The sequence below is a fragment of the Suricata suricatta genome, chromosome 9 (assembly GCF_006229205.1).
Source record: "Suricata suricatta isolate VVHF042 chromosome 9, meerkat_22Aug2017_6uvM2_HiC, whole genome shotgun sequence".
Lineage (NCBI taxonomy): Eukaryota > Metazoa > Chordata > Mammalia > Carnivora > Herpestidae > Suricata > Suricata suricatta.
The window spans coordinates 125,199,776-125,211,294 of NC_043708.1; the positions used below are offsets into that span (position 1 = coordinate 125,199,776).

At 41.1% G+C, this 11,519-nt stretch overlaps 1 long non-coding RNA gene across 1 annotated transcript; it reads left to right on the forward strand.

The window, feature by feature from the left end:
- The first annotated feature begins 2,676 nt into the window (after positions 1-2,676).
- LOC115302545 lies at positions 2,677-9,142 on the forward strand. Its single transcript, XR_003913524.1, has 2 exons — positions 2,677-2,815; positions 8,832-9,142. It is a non-coding gene; the product is annotated as an uncharacterized LOC115302545 (long non-coding RNA).
- The last annotated feature ends 2,377 nt before the right edge of the window (positions 9,143-11,519 follow it).

Consider the following 11,519-nt stretch of genomic DNA (forward strand, 5'->3'; position numbering starts at 1 on the left):
CAGGTTCCGCATGACTGCCAGTTCGCAGGGAAACTCCTCAGAGAGAGACCCCTGACCGACCAGGGGGGCAAGAACCAAAGCAGGGATCAGGCACTTTATTTCAAGGGTGTGTGTGTGTGTGTGTGTGTGTGTGTGCATGCGCGCTCACGCAGGAGGCCATTCAAATCCAGAAACACTACACATGTACTCAGAAGAAAAATAGGAAATAGAAATAAGACTGTCTTTTCATAAATAAACAACTTAGAAGTCACTGAGAATTCTAGTGACTCTGCAGTTCGAAATCTCTATTTTAACTGAATTCCATTGCTTTGAAGGAACCGAGTGAATATGGTTGTTTCTTATTCTTTTGCATAGGATAGAAATTCTGCAGCTAAGGTTTTCTGTCTGGGCAGGTTTCTTTTCATCATTATTTGATACATGAAAAGCAGGATATTAATTGTTGCTAGAAAATTCTGTTCTTGTTATGCTAGAGGATTCTTTCTGCTACAGATCCACAGGGCTGTGGTCTTTCATGACACGGTGCCTCCTTGGATGCTTACATATTCATTAATGAGCAGAGTTACCAAAATAAACACACGACATGGGCGTCACTAGCAAGTTCTGGAATAGGCCAGAGATTCCTTGGCCTAAACTGTTCACATCGGCAAATTGAAGGCAATCATGTTTCCTCACCAGTCAACCTGCTCATCAGTGGATGATTGATGAGCATTCTTACACCTTCAAGCAGCTCTTGGAAGTTACCATTAAGATATCATAGCTTCTAAGTAGGTCCTGGGCACTTCTGTTATATTTCATTTCTGCCTCTACCAAAAGCCTCTGGGTTGGAGGAAACCAGTTTTGTATATCCCAGCAAGTCATGGACTAGAACACGAGCTCCCAGTTGGGATCGGTGGGATGGCTGAAGTTGGGCTGGAGATTTGTTGGTGTAGGAATATTAGTAAGAGGGCTCAAGCATAATCCCCACAGTCAGTTCGATGCTTCTACTTCATTTTTGGGTTCTGGAGACACTTAAATACAATGCTCACAGCCAGGCACTCATGGAGCCCACACACTTGGAAGGATGGCGACATGGGACAGGTAAGGCTGAGGAACCACATGAGGAAGCAATAGATACTGATGGGGCGTGCGGGACAACAGGCTGAGGACTACGGGAAGCTTCTTGGAGAACAGAACGTTTCTACGAAGAGGGAAGACAATGAATATATGAGCGACTTACAGACCTGATTTTTACTGACTTTCTGTTGTGATTATCCCAAATATCTACAGAAATTTTCAGACTCATTCTCTCTTTCCAACCCTACTCCGACTTATCTCCCTTTAGCTCCCACAACACACTTGTTGGATTTGAAAACTCTCTTTCAATTAAATTTGGAAATCCCAGCAGGGAAACATTCTCAGCCTGTCTGATGAAGAATAGAAAAATAATTATATTTTGACATCTATAATCAAGCCACATGAAAGAGCCCCAACTGATTCTAAAACTCGTACTTTATATATTACATTTTTATTTTCAAAAGCACTGACGCTGTCATATCTTACATCTTGTTATCATTTCATAATTTGGGCTCCTTAAAAAATTCTGTGGCAGCCATGAAATTTAAGGCATGGCTTTTAAGAAAAAATGCAGTTTCGGTTTCCACAAAGTTTGGGATGTTGAATTCCCTCTTTATTGAACTAACAACAACAAAAAAAGATATCCAATTTTGTGTAGGTATGGCCTAAGGTGCTTGCAGGTATAGTCTTTTTGGAAGAGGGAAATAAGACTTTTAAAATGTGGAATTTGAAGATAAACTACGAAGCGTCGACTTGCCAACTTGCTGCATATCAAAATGTCAGCTCAGCACCTTAAAGAGTCTGAAGGGATTATTCAGCCCAATTTTCTCTGTGCTTAATGCCATATCCTGGCTTAGAGTCAGGCTCTTCTGGAAGAACATTTAACTCTTACGGCACACCCTGGCCCCATTTCGTGCAATAAGGTTGCCATTTCTGAAATAAGATTCTAATAGTCTGAAATATTTCCCTCAGCTTTGAAAGGATCCTTGCTATGAGGATAAAGCTTACATACTGTGATAACCTCAGTCATCCCTGGCAAGAATATACCAAAATCACACTTAGGCTTCCATTAGTGAGGCCTAATAAGAATGGTAATAAGAATATTCTTAGCACTATCCGAAGAAGGGACAGTCGTGTGAATCTTACAACTCCCTCGAAGCCCATAGACGATGCTTAATGGCTTTTATGAAACACCCTAAATCGTCAACCAGAACATTCAACCTCTGAAGGAACAGGTATGTGATACAACATTTGGAAGGGACCTCAGAAGGGGACAAGTTTAGTTTCTGTATAATTTATGAACCTGCTCTATTGTTTTTCTGCTGGATAGACACAAGGACTGAGTCTTTCGCCTCAAAGAACTCCCACCTCAGAAAGCAGCCTATTACTGAGTTTGATGGCTCTGATTCGAGCTTCCTTCTTATATTTTGCCATAATCCACCCTCAGAAACTTTAACCACTCAAGCTATTTCTGTACTAGAGGGCTTCATAGAGTAGAACCGATTCCTTTCCCACAAGATAGCTTTTCTAAAATTTTAATTAAAGCATTCCCATATTCAACCACTTGCTGGGCACCCACTATGACTCAAGCACCCATTCCGTTGCCAGGGATACAGCTGTAAACAAAGCTAACAGTCCTCTCCTTCATGAAACTCACATTGTGGTCTGAGCATAGAGGGAGAAGATAGGCAAACAAATACATGAAAATATAGAACGTCATGTGGAGCAACGCTTGGCAGAGGGGAATGCTGGAGCATGCGGGGTGAGGAGGGGATCGGGGGCGGGTGTCATGTGGCCAGGGAAGGCCTCACTTATAAGGTTGTGTGTGAGCAGAGACCCGAAGGAGGGAGGAGACATATCCAATATCCTGATTCCTCCCACTCTGGGCTGGCAAAGAGACTTCACCTCTCCTGTTGACTCTGATTAGTTGGTAATACTGTCTAGATCTCCATACAGAAGCCTGGATGCTAGCCTTGTCCTGGATAGTATAAACAGGAGTTTCATTTGATTTACAGTGCCTGCCATGGGCACCAGACAGAGACGGGGAGTAAATATTCAATAGGTGCATATTGTAGACCTGCTGTATACTCGGTGTGATTCATCCATGGTCCAGTCTTCTCTAACTTGTAGGGAGTAGCCCCCGCCCCCCGTCATCCACAAGGGATGCATTTCAAGACCTCCCAGTGGATGCCTGAAACTGTGGATCCTATAAACCCTATGTATACTGTTTTTTTTCCTGTACATACATCCCTATGATAAAGCTTAAGTTATAGACTAGGCACAGTAGGAGATTAGCAACCATCGCCGATAATAAACTAGGACAATTCTAACAATATACCTCAATATATTTCAAGTTATATACATGTGGTCTCTGTCTCTCAAAATATCTTAATGTGCTATATTCATCCTTCTTCTTGTGAGGATGTGAAGTGATGAAATGCCTATGCAATAAGGGAAAGCAAGGTAGACATGCTGACATAACGTTAAGCTACTACTGACTTTGTGATACGTCGGGAGAAACATCTGCTTCCAGACAGCGGTTGACCATGGGTAATTCAAACTGGAAAGTGATACCACGGTTAAGGAGGGGGGACCACTGTATCTTCATTTTTCTAAATGAATCTCTTATGGTTTTTTTTCAGTCTTTGCCATGCTTTCCCTTTCTCCAGAGTAAAGGTTAATATCTCTAGTAAAGGATGAAAGTCTGTGCAGAGCATAGCAATCGAAGGGTGGCCTGGTGCACACAGAGACGACCAAGAATCCGGTACCCTTGTTCGGAACTCCACACTGACACATAGTCAGTAGGGGGTTGTATTCATTTGGTTTAGGAGGGACTTCTCAGCTCATCCATGTGTTTAGTGCTAAATGGCTGCCAGCATGATAGGCACCTGGCAGGTGCTTCCTTCTCTCCTTCCTTCCTTGGCTAAAACCTTAACATGATATTTTTAAAAACCCTCGTGCAGGAGAAGAGTTCCATTGATCGTTTTGCAAGTTCTAGCACACAGTGTAAAACCACACTGTGACGGTGCCCATTCCTAACAAAAGGTTAACGCTTTAAGGGTAAAAAAAAAACTTTGGATCTGTTGGCTGGTAATTGGAATAAACATTCAAATTTGAGCATCAAATTTCTCATTAGTTTCACATCAATACCTGTGCTGCAACTATGGGATCAGTGAACCGGACTCCTCGCTGCCCAAGTGAGTTCATTAATCACTCTCCCCTAAGATGCCTGTGTAAGTAGACAGCTGTTCTAAGCACCTGTCTTCCAGTACAACTCCTGTCAGGCAGACGGTGGGAAACTTTTTGCAGGAGTTGGCTGTTGTTTCCTCTGGAAGTCCCACTTGTCGTGACAGGTCCAGGGCTGAGGTCAGTAAAGCATTCCAATTTGTAAATGGTCACTTTATGGTCACAGATAGAATGGTTTCGACCCATTAAGGCTAAGTTTCCATATCTTATCTGACGAATCACCAGGAAGAAGAAATCCGAAGCTATGCATTTCAACTTTACGCTGTATTTGGTGAAAAGCCACAAACCTGAAGTGAACCCTTAAAACCTTTTCTTTTTCTTGCACAAAATGATAGGGCCTGGCTCCTTTGCTGTGCTGATCTTCCAACCATAGATAGTTAACTTTATTTTCATATTTTCGGACACACTTGGCTGCTTAGAGAGATCAGAATCCACACACAGCTCCAATTCTCCATTATATTGAAGCGAGTACTCCTGTAATTGGAGCTTATCCTGTTTTAATATATGCAATCAGGAAATTTGAAGCGGCCTTGATGGCCCCTATAATATTTCCCTTAGATGCTCTCTGATATGTCAGTGTCTACAAGTTCATCCACACAGCAATGACCTCATGTGGCAACCTTTTTCCATCCGCTAGAACACTTAGTAGTAACATGAGAACCTGATTATCTTCTCTTAGGAAAAAAAAAAAAGAGGGAGGAGGAAGGACTAAGAAAAACAACACACATAAACACGAACTAAAAACGTATCTCTCTCTCTCTCTCTCTCTCTCTCTCTCTCTCTCTCTGTCGTAAACAGAACAGTCAAGAGAAAGAGAAAAATCACAGAATCCTAACAATTGTTTTGTGGAAAGGCGGTGCATGGGAGTCTGTTGGAAATCAAGGACTTCCAGGCATATCTATTTCCTGGAGATGTATTTAGTGTTTTCACAATAAGGAAAGAGAAGAGGTGGTCAAAAGTTCAACTCATGAAAACTTTGGTTTCTCTCATTAATTGCAATCAGGAAATATACAAAGGAAAGCGGGAAAGCTAAAGAATGAATATTTCCTGGGTATTTCTTAGGCAAACCATTTTAAATTGAACGTCCCTAGTGTGTGATCAGGACAGCTTTTAGGTAGGCATTGCCACCCCCAAAAGAGATGAGGCAACAAAATATTGCTCATTCATTCATTCATTCATTCATTTAGTATACCTGTATCAGATTCACTCTGATAAAGTACTATGTGCCAGGTTACTGTTCTAGGTCTCAGGAATAGAGGTAAACAAGTCAGAAAAGAGCTTTGTTTTTATAAAAATCTACATTTTAGTGGGCAGGGACATAAAATAAACAAGAAAATACCAACTAGTATGAACATCAGGGGTAAAAATAAAATAGAATAATATCATAAAGCCAAACTGGAAGCTATCTAAGGCTGAGTGAGGTTACCTAACCTTACTGGGTTATTTAACTTGGGGCTATCTAACTTGAGGCCTGTGAAGCAAAAAGTTGTACTAGAGAAGCTGCCAAAATAATCCTCCCTTAACTACACAGCTGGTCTGTGATGTGGGCTATTCAAACTCACTTCGGGGTAACTATAAAGCCCCAGTCTTACTCCCAATCTCCCCTTTATAGGTCATTGTGAAATAATACATGACTAGTTCTGCAAGCCAGAAAATCAAAAGGAGAATTGGAAATTATATATGGAAAGAGTATAGACAGCATAATCAGATAATTAAATTATAAATTTTCTGTATCTGTTTTTGGCACCTCCAAATTCCTTACCTACCTGGTGTCATTTCTCTGGATAATGTTTAAACTTCTTTTGGAAAAAGCTTTACCTTGAGACCACCATTTCTAAAAGTTTCCTCATCCTTAAAATTGGCATATTTTCCCATTTAAGGTAGTGCTGTGTTTTTATGCTCATTGATTCTACCTCTTACTCTCTTAAAATCCAGTTTTGTCCAGTGTATCTTAAAATTACATTGGCTCTAGCATGGAGTATATTGGGACTAGATCTTTGTATCCAAGCCAGCGAGGGGAGGTAGTGGAAAATGGAATGTAAAAAATGATTTATAAAACATTAAAAAAATACTGCATGGAAAGACACACCCAGAAAACCTTAGAGAGTTGAACCATCTATGCCCAATGGGGTCTATTAATGGAAATTGTTTAATGAATGTCTTTTAAAGTAATTACCTATTAAAATACTAAACACTCGAATGGTAACTTTGGTCTCTAAGAACCTTGGAACATTTTCTACAGTCTTAACTCTAGGGATGATTTCACTCACTACTGAGTTGCGATCCCATCTAAAGATGATTGTTTCAAATCCAACATACCCATCAATGGTTTCTCCCTTTATAAATCTAGCTGACTGAGGAAAAACCTGAGTCAAACCAGAGTTGATAACCTCAGACCTTTGAGATTTTTACAGACCTGTTGATGCAAAATCCAGTACTTAATATACTTTTCCCTTTTTTCTTTTATGTCCTACCCAACTTGTTTATATAATTGGCACTAGGATCTCATCAAACAAAACTGTCTTTGTTTTATGATATGTATGGAGGAAATTGCTCGGCAATAAATATTAATAAAAATTATTAATAAAGCTCAGATTTTGAAATATGTTTGCTAATACTCTACTCATAAAAATGAATTATATTATTTTACTGGAATGTTCCTCCTTGTTCCTGTTTTTGCTGAAATTCCAAATATGGATCCAATTTCTCCTTTAAATTTGAGTTATATTTCATTCCATTTGCTCCAACTTCAAGGGTCGAATTAAAGAGAATTCTATGTAGTTTACTCTGTTGAATATAACAATAGTCCAGAATGATTTGTATAAATGAAACTGGTGGGGAAATAAGCACACATGCATAAATTATCTGTACATGCAATTTTTATAACTGAATTCTGTAAAATATGTTATTTACCATGTTATAATTTCTGACAGTTGTATCACAGGTGTGAGAACATTGAGCTACACATAACAGTCACAGATGCATGAAATTTAGAGCTAAAAGAAACTTGAGAAGACATCTAGTTTAAACCCCTCTCTTTAAAGATGTGGAAATCAAGAGTCAGAAGGTTATGGGCCTTGTTTCCGGTTGAGTAGCTAGTTAAGGGTAGAGTCCAGACCCTCTGACTGCATGTGTGAAAGGCAACAAGAAGAAGTTTCTTCAAGCTATTGGTGTGAAGTTTCTTTGGCCTAATTATACACTATTATTTGGAACTCAGTGAAATATTTATCTAAAGAATGTCTTATTAAGAAAAACTTCCACTGACTAGGAAACTCTCTACTCTATTATAAACTGAATGCTTCTGTGTCCCCAAATTCCTATGCTGAAGACCTAAGCCCCAATGTCACTGCATTTGGAGAAGGGGGTTCTACAGAACTAATTAAGATTGAATGAGACCAGTGGGGCTCCTGGGTGGCTCTGTCGGTTCAGCATCTGAGTGCTGATTTTGATTCAGGTCATGACACCATGGTACCTGAGTTAGGCTCTGGAGCCTGCTTGGAATTCCTCTCTCTCTCTCTCTCTCTCTCTCTCTCTCTCTCTCTGCCTTTCTCCCTGCTTTTCTCCTGCTTGCTCTTTCTCTAAGCAAATAAATAAACATTTAAAAAATTGAATGAGGTCAATAGGGTGGGGATTCTGATATCATAGGATTGGTGTCCTTAAAAGAAGAGACCCAAAGAAATTTCTCTCTTTCTCTCTGTCTAAAGTTCTCTTTCCCTATCCCTCCATCTTCCCCCTCTCTATTTTCCCCTCCTCCCCTCTCCCTACATGCATGCAAAGAAGAGGTGATAGGGGTACACAGAAAGATGGTGTCCACCTACTAGCCACGACAAGAGGGTTCAGGATAAAAACTATGTTGCCAGCACATTGAACTTGGGGATCTAGCCTTCAGACCTGTGAGAAATAGATTTGGTTGTTTCAGCTACCCAGTCAATGGTATTTTGTTACAGCAGTTCAAGCAGCCTAATACACTGCAATAATTAAAGAGAGATTTCCCTAAATCTCCCAGTTTGACCTAAGAAGAACTGGTTATCTTAGCAAGTACATAGTATTTAATAAAAGAAAAAAGAAAAAGAAACCAGAGGACTCCAACATAGGTAGATAGATAGTTTGGAAAAGCATAATCTAACTACTGCTGTTGCAATAAACATTCCCACAGGTGAAGCTGTATGCATACCCTTGACTATTTTCTTAGAAAAAATAGTTGAAGGGGAGCCTGGGTGGCTCAGTTGGTTAAGCATCTGACTTCGGCTCAGGTCACGATCTCACAGTTCATGGGTTTGAGCCCCGTGTTGGGCTCTGTGCAACCAGCTCAGAGCCTGGAGCCTGCCTTCGGATTTCTGTGTCTCCATCTCTCTCTGAAACTCCCCTGCTCATGCTGCCTCTCTTTCTCTCTCTCAAAAATAAGAGAAAAAAAAAGAAAAAATAGTTGACATTGAAATTGAAATTGCTGGATCAAAGTATGAATGTCTTAAGGCTTTGATGGAGTAAATTTTCATAGAAATATTAATGACATTTCACACTCCTCTCTGCAGTTTTATACAACCAGTTGGCCCAGTGCTGGACAAGAGTCAGTGAAGATGGCTACTCTATGCAAACCCTTCTCATAGGTCAGCTGCCATCCACACTATGGTTCCCTGCTAGAACTGAGATACCAAAAGAACACTTGGAAATCTAGGAGACACTGAGACACAAGAAGGAGAGATGGTCTCCTTCATGTTCATTTATCAAAGCCAAATTACCAAATTAGTTTAATTTGGAGATACACTTTTGGCTAAAAACTAGCACCAAAAAAAAAAAAAGTGACCCAATTCAAATAAAAATCTTCTGTAAGATTAAAGGCGAATCTGACTGATGCAATCATTTCTTGAACTAAGGTATTGATAGAACCTTTTTCGCCCCTTTTCTGTTCTTTTCTGCCTCCTTCCTTTCTTTTTTCTTTCTGTTGTTTAACCCAAGAGTCTGAGACCAGTTTTCAACAAAGATACAAGTAGCATTCCCCTCGGTGATCTCAATGGTCACACTTACAGAGCACACTCCAATCCCAGTCATTACTGACTGACCAGAATTTTCTATTTTACTTCGCTTTCTACCAAGAAATTCTTCAAACGGTGACTGATCAAGTTAAGCTTCCTAGAACATGAACAGTTTGGAGGATTTGGCTCTGAAACCTTGTCAAACCTACACTTTACCTAGAAAGCGTAAAAGAAATGTTCTTACATCTCACAGGAGTATCCACCCTATTAATGAACTTTAAAACCACCGTGTGGGGATATGGCTTGCCCTCCCTCCCTATCCTTACACCTGAGCATTCTAAGAAAAGTTAAAATTTTAAAAGGAGAGAAAATATATCATAGAGATATACTAATCCTCTAATTCCTTAGAGGAGAGAATAACCTTTTCTCTTGATATAGGAACCAAGCATTGATCTGTCACACTGTTTGTTCTAGGGAGAGTTCCCAGAGGCACATTCAGTTTGAAACGTTAAGGCTAGTTCATTAGGCGTCCCTAGCTCGTTTCTCCGAGAGAATCAAGATAACACTGTGGTTAGTTAATGGCTTTCTCTTGTTTCCCCCAGAGCCTGCCTGTCTGAAGCCTGCAGGCTCGAGAAGCTTCTTCCCCCCTTCTCTTTGCTATTAGTCACAGCTGGTAAGGCTCACAGGAGCTGAGTCTGTTTGAAAACAGTCGGATCTCGAAAGCGTTTGAGTCTTTCTGCTGTGAGCAACAAACTTGGCCTGGCTGCCACCACCGGGGAGATGGGGTGCGGGTGGGGGAGGGAAGGCATGCGCCGGGGAAGGGAGGAAGAAAGAGAGATTGGTACTCACCTCACTTCAAAATCCTCTCGGAGGGAGCCAGCGGTGGGCTGCCTTGCTGGGAAGGTGGGCGGACTAACTTTTTAAACGGAGTGATGCCTCTTGGGGGCTCCTGCCTCCTGTCCATTGTGCTCCCCAATATTCTGGTAATGGGGTGCAGGCGGGGGCTCATGATGTCTTGAGCTAACCCGCGGGCTGATGCAGTTCTCCTAGATCCTCCGCTCACCACCCTCCCTGCCCCCTGCCCCCCACTTACTTTTTCTAGAACCAGAGGTGGAGGAAAGCAAGAATTCAGATATTATAGATAGACTCCAAAAGCAAACCGGTAGGCTTATCTAATGTCTTAGCGCAGGATTACAGAGAGGAAAAAACATGATGGCCGGGAAGCATGGCCTGATTTCTAATAGCCCTGGTATTTGGTTGTTCAATGCACTGCTCCTCACAAGACTGGCCTTAGATGTGCTGAATAATTTTATCTTTTGCCTCCGATTGGGCCTCTGTGAACTGCTAACGGGGGCCATGTGTCTGCTGTTTTCTAGGGTAGCTGGCGTGCTGGCAGTGCAAAGGGGTGTCCAGACATATTACAGGATGATGTAGGTGATAACAATGATGTCATCACTGGGGACAAATTACCCTTTGTTGCAGCCCCTTGTCCTGATTCATGAACTCTACGGTTGCATTGGGTTTATGAGGCCAATAAACATATATGCTTCGAGGTCGGGTTTAAATACTGGCCGGAAGGGTTTCATTTCCCTTTCTGGATGACTCCAGGATTCATGTTGTGCTCAGGACTCACACAGGAGAGTTTTACAAGGGTTCAGGTCAAACCCATAAAACTGACAGGGTTCTTCAGGTCACCCTCTTTCAGGCCAGTCTGCCCATCTGGTTTGGGGTTTGCAGACCGCATCCCTGCCTCTTCTTAAACAGTTGAAGGATATTTTGGTCCTTCCTCTGAATTTGAAGCATCTTAACCACCTTGGAGAGATGACAAGCACAGGAGTGTATACTGGCTTCCAGATTCAACTTTGATTAAAAAAGAGAAACAAATCATTCAGATGCATCCTTCTTCTCTTTCCCCCCCAAAAAGGCAATAAGAGTTCTAATTTAACAAGGTTTAGAACAATTATGTTTTAGGTTTTTATCTCTGTTTAGAGGTCACAGATAGAAGGTAAGAAGACCAAGTAGGAAGATGGAAAATTAAACATCCACTAGGATGTGTCTGGAGTCTCTACAATAGCTCTTGTTATACAGTGGCCAGATGGTCACTACTATCTTATGTTCACTGATGGAATTATGGGGATACTGCGTGATATTTCTTAACCACACCAGCATCTCTATATCACACTTCTTTTTAAATCACCCAAGTTAAAAAGAAATGTCATCCAATAACATCAAGCCTTAGCTCATGCA